This window comes from Emydura macquarii, unplaced genomic scaffold (genome assembly GCF_026122565.2).
Source record: "Emydura macquarii macquarii isolate MOO-44397 ecotype Brisbane River unplaced genomic scaffold, CSIRO-AGI_Emac_v2 contig_75, whole genome shotgun sequence".
In the NCBI taxonomy this organism is placed as follows: domain Eukaryota; kingdom Metazoa; phylum Chordata; order Testudines; family Chelidae; genus Emydura; species Emydura macquarii.
Window position 1 is genome coordinate 495,135 of NW_027130212.1, and position 16,401 is coordinate 511,535.

Sequence of the window (16,401 nt, forward strand, 5' to 3'; positions counted from 1 at the left end):
AGATACAAAAGAATCTACTGCTTCCATGCTCTGTGGCATGTGGCCTTCATGTAATTATGCAGCACAAAACTGACATTTTTTAAGGCTGCCCAATCATACTGCAAACTTCTAATGAATTTTTGTGACGGTCTCCCCTAGACGTTCATTGGCATTACTGTTTTTCAAATCTATTAGTTGCATTGGATATCAGTGGGTTCCCCCCGGGCGTGTTAGGCACCTATCCTGAAAGTTCATATACTCAAGCAGAACTCTGTGGTTGCCTGGAGTCATTCACAAGATTGGGTCCTACCTTTACATTTGTCTATGCTGAGTCTCCTTTTGTTATCGCTTGCTCATTTTTCTTACCCCTAGGGATCACTTTGTATATATTTTTTTAATCCTCCTAGTTGTTCACAACACCTCAAGTGATGATTAGCTACAGCTTTTCCTAAAGAATTCTTTATTCCCATTACCAGATTATTAATTATTATTATTATTATTTATTATGACAGTGATATTTGTTACATTCCTATTAGACATCTTGTCTCAGCTTGATATTACCATTTTACTTTACATTGTTACATTGTTTTCCATCCTTCAGCAAGATCTTGATCTTTGACAGTACTTGCATCCACATCAATTTCTCCTCCACTTGCAAGTATTCTTGCAAGAGTTCCTAATTTTCTATAGAAAATCCTTTATTAATATCCACATATTAGACCTAGTGCATTCCATTCACTCACTAGTTTTGTGTTTTCATCAAGATTTCAATTCTTGCATTAAAGAAATATACATCAGGACCAAATTGGTTTTCTAAAGAAAGATCAGTCTGGGCTGCTACTAACAATTTACAATATGCAAGGGAACTACCTTAATACTTGTGCTTTGGTCACCATGCCCTGAAAAATGCTCTGGGAATGGTACTGCAGCTTTGAAAGTATTAATTGTCTGATGCTATTCTGTCTGTATTAATTGTTTGATGCTATTAATTGTCTGATGCTAAATCAGTGCAGGTGACCTTAAATCTTATTAAAATATATGCAATTTGTTTGGCCCACACAAGGTTGTGCTTAGTTTTATGTGGCCCTCTTGTGGTTGGGTACCACTGCTAAGCAGAGTAAGATAAGGTACTATTTATAGAGAATAATGTGTATTGGAATCTGACCCAGAGTATTTAAAATATTATAATAGAGTCTGTGACAAATTGGCCACTCTGCTACGGTGGGTCCCATGCTTGCTCTCATGTGGTGGGTCGGTACACCATCTGTTGCCCTGTCTCTTGAAGTTGGTGCATCTGTAGTGCACAGTGGGGGGGGGGGGGGGGGCGGGACCCGGGTCTGCCCTCCACTTTGGGCCCCAGCCCAGGGGCCCTATGAATAGGAGCTATGTGCTGCTGACAATGTTGGCAGCTGAACTTCTTTTCCCTGGGCTATTTCCCCATCTCTGTTCTCTTGTACCTTTCTCATGGCTCTTGATCTGGTTCCTCTGGTTGATCACAACACTCCTCCCACACTACTGCCAGTTCTCCTTCCTTTACCCCACCCCCCTGCCATCTGGGCTCTAGCTGGGCCTTAATTGGCCCCAGGTGCTCCTAATTAACCTGTAGTAACCTTTGCTCAGTCTGCAGGAAACAAGACCCAAAACATTCTGGGGCTTATCTATCTCCCTTCTATGACCCTCCTGCTACCGTCTAGTCCTGCTGTCTCACATATCCCCCCACCCTCCTGCTCAACGCCATGGGGTTGGGTTACTTGGGACAAATAGCAGTGCTGATGCAACAGGCCATTAGCGTTGCCATGTTGGCTTCTGGCCATATGTTGTATATGAAAATGGAAGGGTTGCAGGGATAGGAGCCATCTGGTCACTCTTGCATTATTCTCTTTGTTCCTCTGCATCCACTGGAGCGGGGCGTGGTCTGTTACAAGCGTGAACCTCCACCCCAGTAGGTAGTAGCGGAGAGTTTCCATAGCCCATTTAACTGCCAGCCATTCCTTTTCAACGACAGCATACCTCTGGTCCCTGGGGAGGAGTTTCTGGCTGAGGTACAGGACTGGGTGCTCCTTCTCCCCCCATCATCTGTGAAAGGATGGCCCGTAGCCCTATCTCCGAGGCATCTGTCTGTAGGATGAATTCCTTCTTGAAATCTGGGGCAATAAGCCTGGGACGACTGCATAGGGCTGTCCTCAAGTCTGTGAATGCTTCTTCTGCTGTATCCGTCCATTTTACTATATCTGGGCCCCAAACTTTTATTAGATCCGTCAAAGGCCCTGCTCTAGTGGCGAAGTGAAGGATGAACCTCCTCTAATATCCCACTATCCCTAGAAAAGCTCTGACTTGTTTTTTTGCAGGCCGGTCTGGAAGCAGGATCAGTTCTTCAATGTGAGGATTATGCCCAAGAGACTTTCGGGTAATGAAAATCATAGTGAAATATGTAAATTAACAAAGGATTACATCAAATACTATAAATAACAAATGTTGTTCTTAATCACTGGAAGATGTTAAAAAGTTTAACTGTTAACTTCTTATTTAGTGGCTAAGAGATTCAGAAGTGGCTATTGGGTGCTCAGCTTGTGACAGTATAGAGGAGCCTGATTTTTTGGAGATTGGGTGCTCAGCACTTCATGAAAATCAGGCCTCTTTAAGATATCTCATGTGGAGCACCTAAAACCATTAGCTACTTTGGAAAATGTTGGCCAGTACATTAACCTAAAGTTAATTGTGACTCACAACTAATGTGCTACTAACTGATTATAAGGAAGCACAGGTAGTGACACATAAGGTTGCTCAACACTTCCTATTATAGGCCTCTGTTTTCAGTTATTTATAATTTTAGTCAAACTTACCCATTCAGGCTAAAATTCCCCATGCTGAGGTACTTTCTCACACTGAATGTTTTTGACAGTTTCAGCAAAAACGGTTTGGTCATTTTCAGGAAGATTAGGCATAAAATATTTTCCCCATTTTACAAATGTACAGCCATTTTGTTGAGCAGCTGTAGTGCCTCCATGTTTTGAAGCAGGGACTGGAAATGTGGTGGGGTTACCTCTGTATTGGAGATATGTCTTTTGCTGTTTCCATGGGAGAAAAAATGCCCAAATTTGGTTAAATATTGAGCCTTTGAAAAAATCTCAGTTTACTCATGTTCAGTAGAGACTTGTTAGAGTTTTGCACCTAAATTCTCTGAAGACTTCATCTGCTCTGAGCACGTTCTAGTCCAGGGATGCCGAGGCTGAGCAGTACAACAGATAACAGCCACCTTTATTATACAGTCCTAACCACCCCCAACCAAAGTCTGTGCTGTGCACTGAATGTCATTAAGCTTTTACAGCTATGTCTTCTCTTCACATTTTTGTACAAAAAAACTGATTGCTGTAATTGAATGCTACAAGAAACTTTTATTGGGGGAGGCAATTTTTCTCTTTTTTATTTAAAAACAGAGTTCATGTGCAATTATCATTGATAGTCATTTTTTATCAGATGGAAGTTGCTTGCTGTAAGCTCAAGCACAAAACACAAATCAATATGTCTAATCAGTTATATTGGTCTCTGTCGAAAAGCTATTAATGACATTGTGTGTAAATACTGAGTGGCTGAAAATAAAGGAAATAAAGCAAGCTGTTAGCTTGCTGGGAAAAATAATACACAGATCAATGATAGTGTAAAAAGGAAAATAAAAATTAAGTTTGCTTCAAGGATTTTTGTAATGTACTTTTATCTTAAAGAGCTCATGGAAAGTGAAAGGGAGATTGATGCCTTTACTCACTACTCAACTTCATGAAGTACTCTGAGCCATACATCCCTAATTTTTTCCCTAAGTCTGGTGTGCACACTCTCAATTCATTTTGCCAAATAATTCACCATTTCTTCCCTTAATTCAGAGGAGCTTTTGCTGACTCCTTTTGGGAACAGTCACTGAAAAGTCAAACAATATTTTTAACTGCGGGTGCAAAGTCTGTGATTGGGCTGGTGTTGGGAGAGGAACATGTTTGCTTTGCCCAGATAACTATATATAAAAATTAACTAACTTCACAATTTTGCCAAATTTTCTTTCATCAAATATGTAATTATAAAATCCAAATCAGGGCCAATTATCTTGCAAAATTTGGAAACTCCAGGAGAACAAATGTTAGCTGAATGAATTGTTGCATTGGTTTCAGTGACACTATTATTAAGGCCATGAGATTCCTTAGGGGCAGATTCTGTTACCCTTGTATATCTTGAGTAGTATGATCCTCTGGAAGCAGTTTGGTTCATCCCAGTGGCAGCTTTTAAGGAGTAAGGTTCTTCTCAGCCTGGTTAAGAGTGGCAGAAAATGGATCTACTGAAACAAAACAAACCAACACAAACAATCTTTACTTCCTGTGATGGGGTGTACAAATGCCACAGTGGACAACAAGGGGTTTAGGAATTACTTTGGGTCCAGCCTGCCCTGCCCCATCAGACCTGCAGCAAATGCTCCATCTGGTGGAGGAATTAAAAGACAAGGAAACAGCTCATTTGGTGGCAGACCTGCAACACGTGGTTCCAGCAGAGCAGAGGGAAGGCTGAAATCATTAGGATAATTGCCCCCAAAGGGCTTTCCCTGAGGGAAGGGAGGATCCACCCCAGAAACTGTCCAAGAGGGAAGCATTCCCCTCTCCACTGCATGTGGACCTTGGACATTGATAATCCCTTTTACTTTCTTGGTATGGACTAACCCAGGAAGGGAAATCCTTGGACTGAGCTGGCCAGGAGGAAACAGGGGAAGATGGGAAGTGATCTAGGGAGGGCCACCTTAAACAGCCTCATTAGCCAGTTCACTGGTAGCCCCAAAGGGCCCTGGGTCAGAGTCTGGTGGAGAGGCAGGGCCCGGGCTCCTCTACTAATAAGCCCCCTGCTGGTCACGGGTTGTAGCCCTGTCCAGTACGCCAGGCTTCCAGGTGAGGATGGTTACAGTTCCCTACAAAATTCTGATGTAAAGCAGACTTTCTGAATCACCTCCTGGGGTTTTCATAAATTCTGTTAATAAACTCAGTCTCTTGCTGTAGAATTAATCTTTCTCTTTGTCTCTCTTTTTCTCCCTGTGGAACAAAATGTCATTATTACTGCAACCCTGTGTCTTGGTGTGTAGACTTTATCTTTGCCCTCCCCTCCCAGGCCTGACTAACAGTGACAGGGGCATAAAAGCTAGTAATGGAAAGATGGTGCCATCCCCACATTTTTTGTTGCATTTTAACTAAGCTGCCTTCCCAATACACTATTAGGTCTATTGATCTAGTCAGCTTCTAACCAAATTGCATCCTTGTCCTTCCTTTCACACCTAGAGGCTTCTGATTTCATAAGAGTTTTTTTTTTTTTTTTTTTTTAAATCAAAAACAGGGCCAGAAAAGACAATGTGGTCCTTTTAGTATTTCCAAAATAGCTTTTTAAAATCTTTGGCCAAGGACCTTGGAATTCTTAAAAGGTATGTGACCCTAAGAGCATAGGGGCCAGAAGGCCAGGGGCTCCCTGATATCTAGCAGTAAGCTTTAGCTGGCCTGACCAGCTTAGTGTACTCTAATTTACTCTTGTTATATAAGCTGTATCTAACAGGTGTTATATAATATGTAACTGGAAAACTAATAACTCACTGATCATTAATAATCTTGCAGGAGTATATATGGTCAACCCACAAATGATTATACAAATGTGGTGAAATGATGTGACTAAAATGTGTTTAAACTGGGCATCTCAGGGGGAGTGTGTGTGTGGGAGGGTGGAGAACAAACATGGAGCCTACACCAGACAGCATGGAAAAAAGAACATTTCAAAATAGATTTCAAAGGCATACTGGACTATAAAGAGAGTGGGAGTGAACCTCTCAGTTATCCTTCACCTGAGGAGACAACGAAAACCAGTGCCTTGGATTCTATGAGGATCATGACTAGTCATTCATTGCTGGAAAAAGGAAGATTGGTGAGGAAACTACCTTGAACAAAGACTCTAGCTTGTTAAGTTAGGTCTTATGCTTACAAAGCATATTTTTACTTTTGTTTGTTTGTAGCCCTTTCCATTGTTTTGCCTTATACTTGAACTTACTTAAAATCTCTTTTTAATTGAATACATTTGTTTTACCTTTCATGTAAACTAAACCAGTGCATTGATTCAGCTGAAGTAATTGTTAACTCCAGTCAGGTTTAAAAGCTGCTGTTTCTATCATCACAGAATGTAATTTCTGTGAGTGTTCCGGGAGAGGGCTGGACACAGCAAGGAGACAGTTTTAGGGAAACTCTGAATGGAAGGTATGTCACTTTGAAAGCAGTAACTGAGTGGTGGAAGCCCTGGTATGGTTGACATGCTTGTAGGTTGTCTGTTGGTGTCTGGGCTGCAAGATTCAGCAGCATAGAATTTAAGGCACCCAGAGCTACAGGACAGGTGGTGACATAACCCCTTGCTGGACTGAGTTGAAGAACAAAAGCTTGACCAGGATAAAAATGGTTAATGATGAATGAAACAGAACTATATAAGAGGCAAGCAAAAAGAGACAGTTGAAAAAGACTTGGTGAAAACGAGGTGAAAATATAAATAACTATACTGATGGGAGAGGAATGTCTGATATAGAGTTGTGGAGAATAGGGCATTTTGTCTGAAACCTGCCTATCAAGAATGAGCCACATTTTATTGGTGAAATAAGAAACTGCCTCTGCCATTATAGGATGGATTGGGGATCAACTTTTTAGGATGTTTCTAAGAAGCTTAGCATCTCTCTGAGGACTTGTCTACATGGCATGGTAATGCCATCAGAGGAATACAAACTGTAGAACACTCTAATGTATTGTGCAACTACCTTATGTAGATCTGGCTGATGTGCTCTAAAAGGTACCTAATGCACACTGATGTAGTTCTGTTTGAAACGGCACTATGTTAATATGCAGTAGTAACCTTTTTAGGGAATATCAGCAATGTTTATATGGGGCAGATGAGCATTTAGCACACAACATTTTACATCTACAGTTTACATCCCTCTGGTGTGCATTGCCTTGCATTGTAGACCTGAGTCTCAGTGAGAACAAAGCTTGAGAATTTTCCTTGTTAACTCTTGTATGTGATATTTAACATTCTCTGACTTTTTTACCTGATTTCCAAGTCATAAAAGAAAATAAACTTTACACTTTCTGTATCACATGCTTCCACCCTTCAAAGAAAAAAATGATCCTCTGCTTTGATCCCATAATGTTAACATTTGTAGGTAAGATAATAAGGAACATAAGATTCCATGCTACTGAGGTCAGGAATAGCACTTACCTCTAGTTTATAAATGGCCAGATGCATTATGGGGGAGTGGAGCTGGACTTCAGTTTGAGGCAGGAGAGCAGATAAAATGGATTAATACTCTGGTACAGTACAGCAAGTCCTGTTTTCCTGTGTGGTTCTTGCTTAAATGCTGAAGGCTAAACTGATAGCCACATCTGAGGTTGGGAAGGAATCTTCTTCCAGGTCAGATTGGGTGAAAATGAGTGGGTTTGATGGAGTCGCATGAAGCATTGTTCATTTTCTAGAAGCATTTGGGCCTATGTCACGTACCCAGTTTTTCTACCACTGCAGGGGCCTCTGGCCTTGGAATGTCCTGTTTATTCTTCTGAGATTAACAGTTTGATCTCTTGAAGACCCAATATTTTACAACGCAATTTACTCAAAAGTATCCAAGGAAGTCCATTAGCTTCAGGCATGAATTAAAACATGGCCTTCTAGGTCTGCCACTTGATTTTGTAAAGCTTTGAATTATTTTTCTCTTGCTCTGTTTCCAACAGCCAGGATGCTACAACGAGTCTTCTAGGAAGGTGAATGGGTACTCTGCAGCTGTCATACTTTTAACCTTTACAAGGTCACTTATCTACATCCTGTAATGGCTTTGATCTCTTCTCAGGACGGTAAATACTTGAATGTGTTTCAGTACAGCAGTAGCCAGATGCTGTTGAGCTGTATCACATCTGTTTTTGGAAGGCTTCAAGAAAGCTTCAGCTTTTTTTACACATCTGGAATTCTGAAGAAGTCACAAGCCAAGGGTGAAATCCTGGCCCCACGGAAGTCAATGACAAAACTGTCATTAACCACAGTGAGACAGAATTTCACCTCAGGTCATAATCTTCACAGGTATTCAAAAGAAGTTTACTCACAAAATAATATAAGAGAAAAGGATGATTCACCCCAAATCTAGAGGTAGGGAGGGGAGGAAAGGGACATTAATTGGAGGTCACACCTGAGTTGCCATAATTACATCACGGGAGATTTTGTATTTTAAAAGATAAAGTTGTGAAGAAGTCTCTCTGCTAGCTGCTGTCCCAGAGAGAAAGAATTATTTATTTATTTATTTATTATTTATTTTAGCAGGATAGCTATAGGATGACCCAAACTTCTGTTAGCATCCATGTGTTTCTGTAGGTAGTTGCCTTTGATTTGAGTAATAGTTGTGTCTCAAGCATGCTGATCTTTTTACAATTTAACACCTTCTAGAGAAGGTTAAATAAACAGATGCAGGGATGTATATTTTTGAGTAGGAAAGATTGTAAAATCACTCATACAGCTTACATTTCTCTTCAGTACACTTTGATCTGTATTGTTGTTCCTTCTAATACAAACTTGCTTTGAGAAGCTTAAAGATTCTGCACAATATAATAATGTTATCTTAGATCTTAACTATGTGTAGACAGTTGAAATACAGTGAAAGGAAACTGAAGGTAAAATCAGTTCCCCAAGCACTGTACTATGGGTGAGGGGAACCCTACACGTTATAGGACAGAGCCAAATTAAACTCAACCCTGAACTGTGCATAATATCTTTGCTTATAGTACATTATTAAGCCAATAGATGGCTCTGAGCACTGTGCAGAATTCCAGGTAGGGTGTGGTGTGGAGTAGACAAGGGAGACAAAAATGGAACTCAACTGAGTGGAAGCTTGTTTGTAATCAGTTTTCTTTAATTAATTCCTCCTGCTTAAGTTGGACTGTGATTCCTTGTATCATGACCATGAGAGGCAAGTGAAGTGAAGCGAAAGGTTGCCAAGAGCCTTTTTTCACTCTTCCCATCCAACCTTTTGACCTCCTGCAGAAGAATCATAATCCTTGCATTTAGGAAGCACAAGGTCTCTGAATGTGGTCATAGCAACCAAAACAAATGGGGTGAGGACAGGTCCAATGCCTAACCTCTCCTTTTTGCCCCCACTATGAGTAAGAGTTGTGAAGTTTTCCGAGGGGGAGAATTATGAGCATACAATAAAAAATAGCTGAAAGAGCTCTAATACCTGTGAAGATTAAAACATGCTTACTTAATTCTCTGATTAGTACAGACCTATTATTTGTATTGTTAATAGCAATACTTAGTCTTTATATAGCACTTTACATTTCAAAGTGCTGTACAAATATTAACTAATTAAACTTTTCCACAGGCATGAAAATGACACAAGCCCATGCAGCAAATCATTGGCAAAGCTGCAGTTAGAGTTCCCAGCTTCCAGTCCCAAGGCTACACTACACATTGTCCGAAGGCTTCACTACACATTGTCTCAACAGCATTCTTGAAAATATGTACTGGTTAAAAGGAAGATGTATGTGAGGATAGTAAGAAGCATAAGTCAAAATGGTTTAAAATACATGTTAATTAAAAATAAACAGTTTGTTAATCCTGTTAGTTTTACTAGTCAATATTAATTGATCCAGTTCATTAACTACAGGTAGTGCCCAAGAAAAAAAAAATATTCCATAGCCAGTCCTAAGCCTGATTGGAAAAAAGGAGGAGGGTTGGTGTCAGCCTGGCAGCTGGCTGTAAAAACAGTGGCAAAGAAATCCTTGAAATAAGTCCTTTAAAGAGCTGACCTCATATAGATAGACTAATGAGAGAGGAGTCTACAAGAATAAAAATAATAACTTGAAATTACAAGTGTCATTTTGGGTTTAATAATCTTTTATTTCCCTATGATGTATGGAGTGGCAGAAGATGAAAGCATTGGCATTAGCAGAATAAAAGTAAGGTTAAATAGATTTGGAATTAGATTTCTGGGCTAGCGAGCAATGTTGTCTGTCAGTGTGTTGTGATGCCATGTTATTCAGGAGAAACATGAAAAAAAATAGATACTAGAGTAGAACAAATAATTTATACACACATTACATTCATTTAGCTTTTTCTGTTTGTGGAAGATCTGTGAGTTGTATAATGTATAAAGCATGTATATTTTTATGCTAGTGAATTGATCATAATACTTTGCAGTAAGTATTCATTACTATTAACATTTTGAGCTGTGATTGGTACTGGAGTGTTGCTTCTATTCTGTGATTGGCTAAATCAACAAATTCTGGTAAAGATTCTAGAATGTGAAATGTATACTTTGGTTTCCACAACTATTCATTTATGCAACTCTGTAATTCACTTTCTTCAAATATTTGTTAGTAAAACTCAATCATTTAAATGAAAATTAATACAACAGGCAAATGCCCAAATAATCCACAAGGGGCCCTTAATAAAACCCCTATGCCACACCCACATGTGTGCTGGACACATGGCACAAATGCAAAAATGTGATCCCTCTTTTAGAAAACTAACAATCTTACTTTAGACACGAGAGAGCTTGTGAAATTAACAAACAGCATGGACGAGACAAGGTGGAAGGACTATGATTACAGCATTAAGATCACATGGTACAAATGTATATATGTATGTGTGTGTATGCATTACAGTTCACAACCATTTTAATAAATATCCAGCAGAAGTCCAAATAATTGCAAATAATAAACAATGACATGAATCCTAATGAAAGAAAAGAGGAGTTTTAGTTCCAAATATGGTTGTGAATCAGTGTCTTGATGAATAATGAAAATGATTTCAAAATACCATTTAATTTAAAAGAAAATTATAATAATCCTTGCTTTCCAATGTGTATGTCAGCTTCTCTTTTTGGCTATTTCCAGACTTCATTTTCTATTCTGAAATTTTGTCAATGGACATTTCTGCTCCCTAGGATAAGATGAGACACAACCGGATACCTAAAGTTGACTGGAATTCTTCAGGCTAGAGAGCTATGCTTCTTTGAGATAGAGTCTCAATAATATTTGATACAGGAGCCACAGGGAGCATGTCTATAGTGGTTGTACTGTTGGAATTGAACAGGAACTGCTGAGGAAAGATATGTATACGACATTAACAAAGAAAAAAGATGGTGGTCTTTTCCTTTTGTATTTTGAAGACTGTTTGCCTTAGATTTTGCAAGCCTCTTCCATGCCCAGTAGGATTTCAGTGTGTAGCCAGGGATCAGGAATGGCATTTCCTTGATTAGCTTATGTATTGATAACTAGTCTTCATAGAAGGAATCTGTCTAAAACACTGTTCTGTATATTGATTGAGAGCTGGCATTGTGAATGGTAGTTTGGATGTTGTGGTTAATGGACTTGCTACTACTTATGTGAATCTATTCCTTTTCATGAACTCCTGGCACCTTCTCATTTAATTTTTGCCATAATCTTTTAAAAATTTGTCATGAAGCAATCTGTGCGTGTGATTATTGTTTAACTATATCAACTATTTATACCTTTTAACAAGCTGTAAAACAAAGTGTATAAAAGTAAGTGGTAACAAAGACAAAACCTCTCCATTCTGAAAGACCTGCTTTTTGTCTGTGCTTCTTTCTCAGGGCTCCTAAGGCTCAGTAAAGCAGGTTATAGAAGAAAACAGAAATTCTGAATCATACTGAAACTTTCATAAGCCACTGCTTATAATGATAGACAGTGGCACTACAGGAACATTTACCCACAAGTGGAAAAATGTCACTGATTGGACAAGAGCTAGAGAGACTAATGTAGTTGTGTCCTTAAGGGTTAGAAGAAAAATGGATCTTTCAGCTCTGCAAGTGAGCACAACAAGCAATCCAAAAGCATTATTTGTGAGAGGTAGTTTGTAGAATCTGTTCCATTTATCATTGAAACTAGTTGTAGAGTACTCAGCAAAATGTGAGTTACATTTCTGCCCGAGGATCTGTGCCCCAAAGTCCAGTTCTTTACTTAAACTTTAGAAATGGAAATAGACAAGGGGCATTTAAAAAGAAAGGAAAAACATAATATATTTCCCTTGTCTGCAGCAATACCATTGCTAAGTACATCTTACAACAAATTTTACTGAAAGAAAAGACGTGGCTTCAGTCTTACAAGACCTACATGGAATGAACTGTACAGAGATCTCCCAAGGCAAAAGGGGAGATTTTAATAAAACCACCTGAGTGACATGCACTGGGGCAAATTGACTGCAATAGTTAGTCCTCAATAGCTCCCCTGAAATAGCTCACCTCATTTGTGTGTCCACATTGGGAGCTATTGTGTTTTAAATTCACATCCTGGCTTATTCCAGAATAACTTCCCTTTGTAGACAAGCCCTTAGGCTTTATTGAAAATTCCATCCTAAGTAGTTTTTTTAAATGATTTAAAATTATAAAAATGAAAAACCCACAATCTCTTTCTAGTTAATAGAGCTGATTAAATTATTCAGTGCAAATACATGATGAATGTAGCCTTTTTTTCTCTTAGTAAATTATTTGCAAACAAAACCTAATTTCTGTGAATGCATTTTTCAGTTTGAAGAATTTCTTGAGTTGCTTATGTGCAGCAGTGCTGGAACAATTTTTATAGTAGAGGTGCTGAAAGCCATTGACCAAAATTGTAAACTCTGTATATGATGGCAACCATTTCAAACCAGGAGGTGCTGTTGCACCTCCAGCATCCCTAGTTCCAGCACCTATGCTTATGTGCATAAATTTGAGTCTACACCTCAGGTTGTTTATACAATGTTCATTTTAGTTATCACTAGTAACTCTTTAAATTATTTGTAGTGCGTGATTAGTCACCTTAATTGCCTGGTATTATTTTTATTAGATAATCAGTGTACAGATAGAGATCCTAGACACATTGGTTCGGATAAATGCAAGACAGTCTTTATTTCCTGTTTACACATACTTACCTCCTTGTTATATGCCCCTTAGTAGCTGCCTTGAATAGTTCTAAATGTTCACAATTAACACCACAGGCCCCTTTCTGAAAATGGAAGGGTTATAAAACCTTTCACCAAACTATTCACCAAAGAGCTACATATAACAGGAATAAAATATCAACAAAAATAAATAGCCCTATGAAGAACAAGATAGACTGCTGAAACTTCAGCCTTCTGTTAGGAACTTATTTTGACTTTTTAAGGCTTTTGGCTACCAGTCCTTTGAACTTCTTGAATTCTTAAGATCTTATGTAATCCTCCAGAAATGCTAGGGACCAACTTTCTCTAGCTGGATATCTCTTCACAAGGAAAGGCTCTGGAGGACAGGCTAATGATTCTATATGGCCAGAGAGGGTGGTATTCATAGCTTTAGTGTCTGGATAGTGATCAGTGTGTAGTGGAGGTCCACCTGGTGATGCAATGAGATGACACAGGTTCTAACAGATAATTCCATCTGGCATACTAACAAAGTAGGATTGCGGGGTTCTGGCCATCCTGCACTGTCTCCTTTTTTCTTTTTCTTTTTTCCCCCTTAGAATTGTTCACTGAAACATGATCTCCTGGATTCAGTACTCTCAAGGATTTTACTTTATGGTGTCTGTCAAAATCCATCTTCTGATGGATATTATATTAATCTTCCTTCTTCTATAGTCTCAGGAAGTCAGGCCAACAAGGATCAAGTAAGGAAGGGATAGCTGGGATAGTAGACCTCAACTTCCTTCCCACCAACAGTTCTGGAGGGCTGAATCTATTTCCTAGGGGTGCTGACTGGGATGCCAACAAGGTGAGAAGAGGATTTAGAAAGAAATGGTTTTATTGTCTTTGCCACATGTTCTGCTTCACCATTACTCTAGGAAAATGGGGCTTGATGTGTCATGAGTAAAACCGTAGGTATCTACAAACTTCTTGCAGAGGAAAACTGAAGACCATTGTGAGAGATGACTTGCTTTGGAATTCTGAAATAGGCAATGATGAATTTTATCCCTCCTGCATCTGCACTTGGTGTTCAATGTCAATGAATCTTGAGAATTAATCCATTATCAAAAGATAAGTTGCATTATTCAAACAGAAAAGAACAGTTCCTACATTCTGCTGTGACATGCCTGGTAGAGCAGATAGTAGTACCAGTTCTGATGAGTTGACTTTCATGCAATCACAAATATCACACTTCCCAATTCTCTGTTGTAGTCATTTGTTCAGCCCAGGCCACCAAACACACTGATTAGCTCTCTTCCTGCATTTTGTAATGCCTTGGTGTCCTTCATGGACTCTGTCAAGGACTTCCTGTTGCTTTGATATAGGGATAACCATTCTGGATCCTTTCAAAACAGAAGGCAGTCTCTCTTCTAATTTTAGAGTGACTAAAAAAATTCCTTTTATGTTTAATGGTTATCATCCTGGCCCTTTTAATATCTTTTTTGGCTCTTGAGTGTTGGTTCTTTAATCCACCTATAATGTGATTCCAGTGTTACATCAGCACCTGTGTGTATTTTAAAGTCTATTTGAAGTACATTCCCATAGTGATCATGGTAATTCATAGTGGTTGTTTCTGGTCATCTTCTATGGCTCCATGTCATGCAATCTCAGTAACTTTTGTGTATTGTTCTTAAAAGACAGCTATTACCATGCACTTAGACTGCTGCATAATGTCCTCTTTTTAGACATTTCCTCCATGTGGACAGAGTCATTTGTTAGGGGGTAGTGTGTCACACCATGAGCATTCTTTCATCTTACTTATTTTATTCCTTTTCTTTTTATTCCATGTTAGCATAGGATCTCTGGATCCTTTTGTGCTCGTACTAGTCTGGAAAGGTACCCTCCTGTGGTGTTTTCCTTCCCATATCTATGGCTTCTACAGTGGATTCCTCCCCAAAATTATTCCCGAGGAGAGTTTGTTGACTTCAGAGGACTATATTCTTAGCTGTCTTTCATGTGAAGTTAAGATAAATGAGTCTTTCTGATGGTTGGCTGCCCCTCTGCCTTACAATAAGCCAGTCTCTGATAATTCTTTGCTCATCTCCCCATAGTAACAGTGTTGGATTAGGTTGTACAGAGTTGTTTATGAAGTCATTCTGACTTGCCCTTTTCTTGCATGTGTAACTGAAATCATGCGCACTGAACAATCGCATTATGGCGTAACATGAAACGCTTATTGAGTTTTTCTTTAACTGTACTTAACTGTTTCATTTGAGCAGGTGTGAGGCTTTTGGAAAGGCTAATGTCCTCTCCTTCAGTCCCCATTGTCTCGGGCAGGGTATTAACTTGTTTCTTCTCTGACTGCTATCTAATATTCAAGTCTGACAGAACTTCTGGAATCTGCTCACTCAGAGTGGCCTTCCCTAAGGGTGCTGGAAATCAAATTCTAATAGGGGAGTTCTTTGGAAGAAGGCTGGATCAGATGGAGCCATCCCTGCTATTTTACCAGATGAGAGATTTATCCCCACCTTTTTCTTTGCTGCCTTTGGCTGTGTGTCCCTTTTAAGGAAGAAAACTGGTGTTTTCTGGTGCCTAGCATTCAGTGTCCCTTACTTTCCTATCTTCACTCCTGATTGAAGCCTGGACTTAACATAATATTTTTCTCTGGGCCTCTGTGTTTTTTAGGCCTCTTCTCTGCCTGTTTTGCTGCCAGCTTTGTGCAACTGTTTGGTGGTTCTTGCTTCGTTGGAAGCTAACTTGTCTTGTTTTCTTTTCCCTCTTCCCTCTTTCCCAGCACCTTGTGATAGCATGAATGCAAGAAATTTACAAAGATTCTTAACTCCTTGCTATATGCCGCCTAGTGACCATCCTGAGTGGTGACTAAATGTTCGCAATTAGAATATTTTAAATAGGAGAGTAAGGAATATACATAATAATATATACTTAAATTTATCTAAAAATTCCCTCATTCATATATGAAAATTCATAAATGGGCAAACCTGCAGCTGATTTAAATTATGATAGTTTAATTGTGGCCAATGCATTATTGAGCTATGCTATAGAGCTATGCCAGGTTACACTAACTGAGGATCTGCAAATCAGCAAGGCACTCTTCCACATGAGTAGTCCCATCGATTGACCTCATTTATTATCACATTAATAAATATCAAATACTCTTATTTACCAAGAAACTGCTTTTTTTGCATTCAAACATTCATATAAGCCCCTATCCTGCAAAGTACTTTTAGCATGTGAGTAGTTTTTAGAATCTGTTCTATTTATCAACCCATGTGAGTTGATAAATGGAACAGATTCTACAAACTGACAAATGGAAAAGATTCTACAAACGACCTACACAAATAATGCTTTTAGATTGGTTATTGTGTTCACTTACAGAGCTGAAAGATACATTTTTCTTCTCCTCCTTACCAATTACTCAGATTCAGAAAAGTAAGTGTGTTCTTAAGTATGTTGCTTGATCATGGCCACAGAGGAGAAGAGCCATTCACCAATGTTTATGTG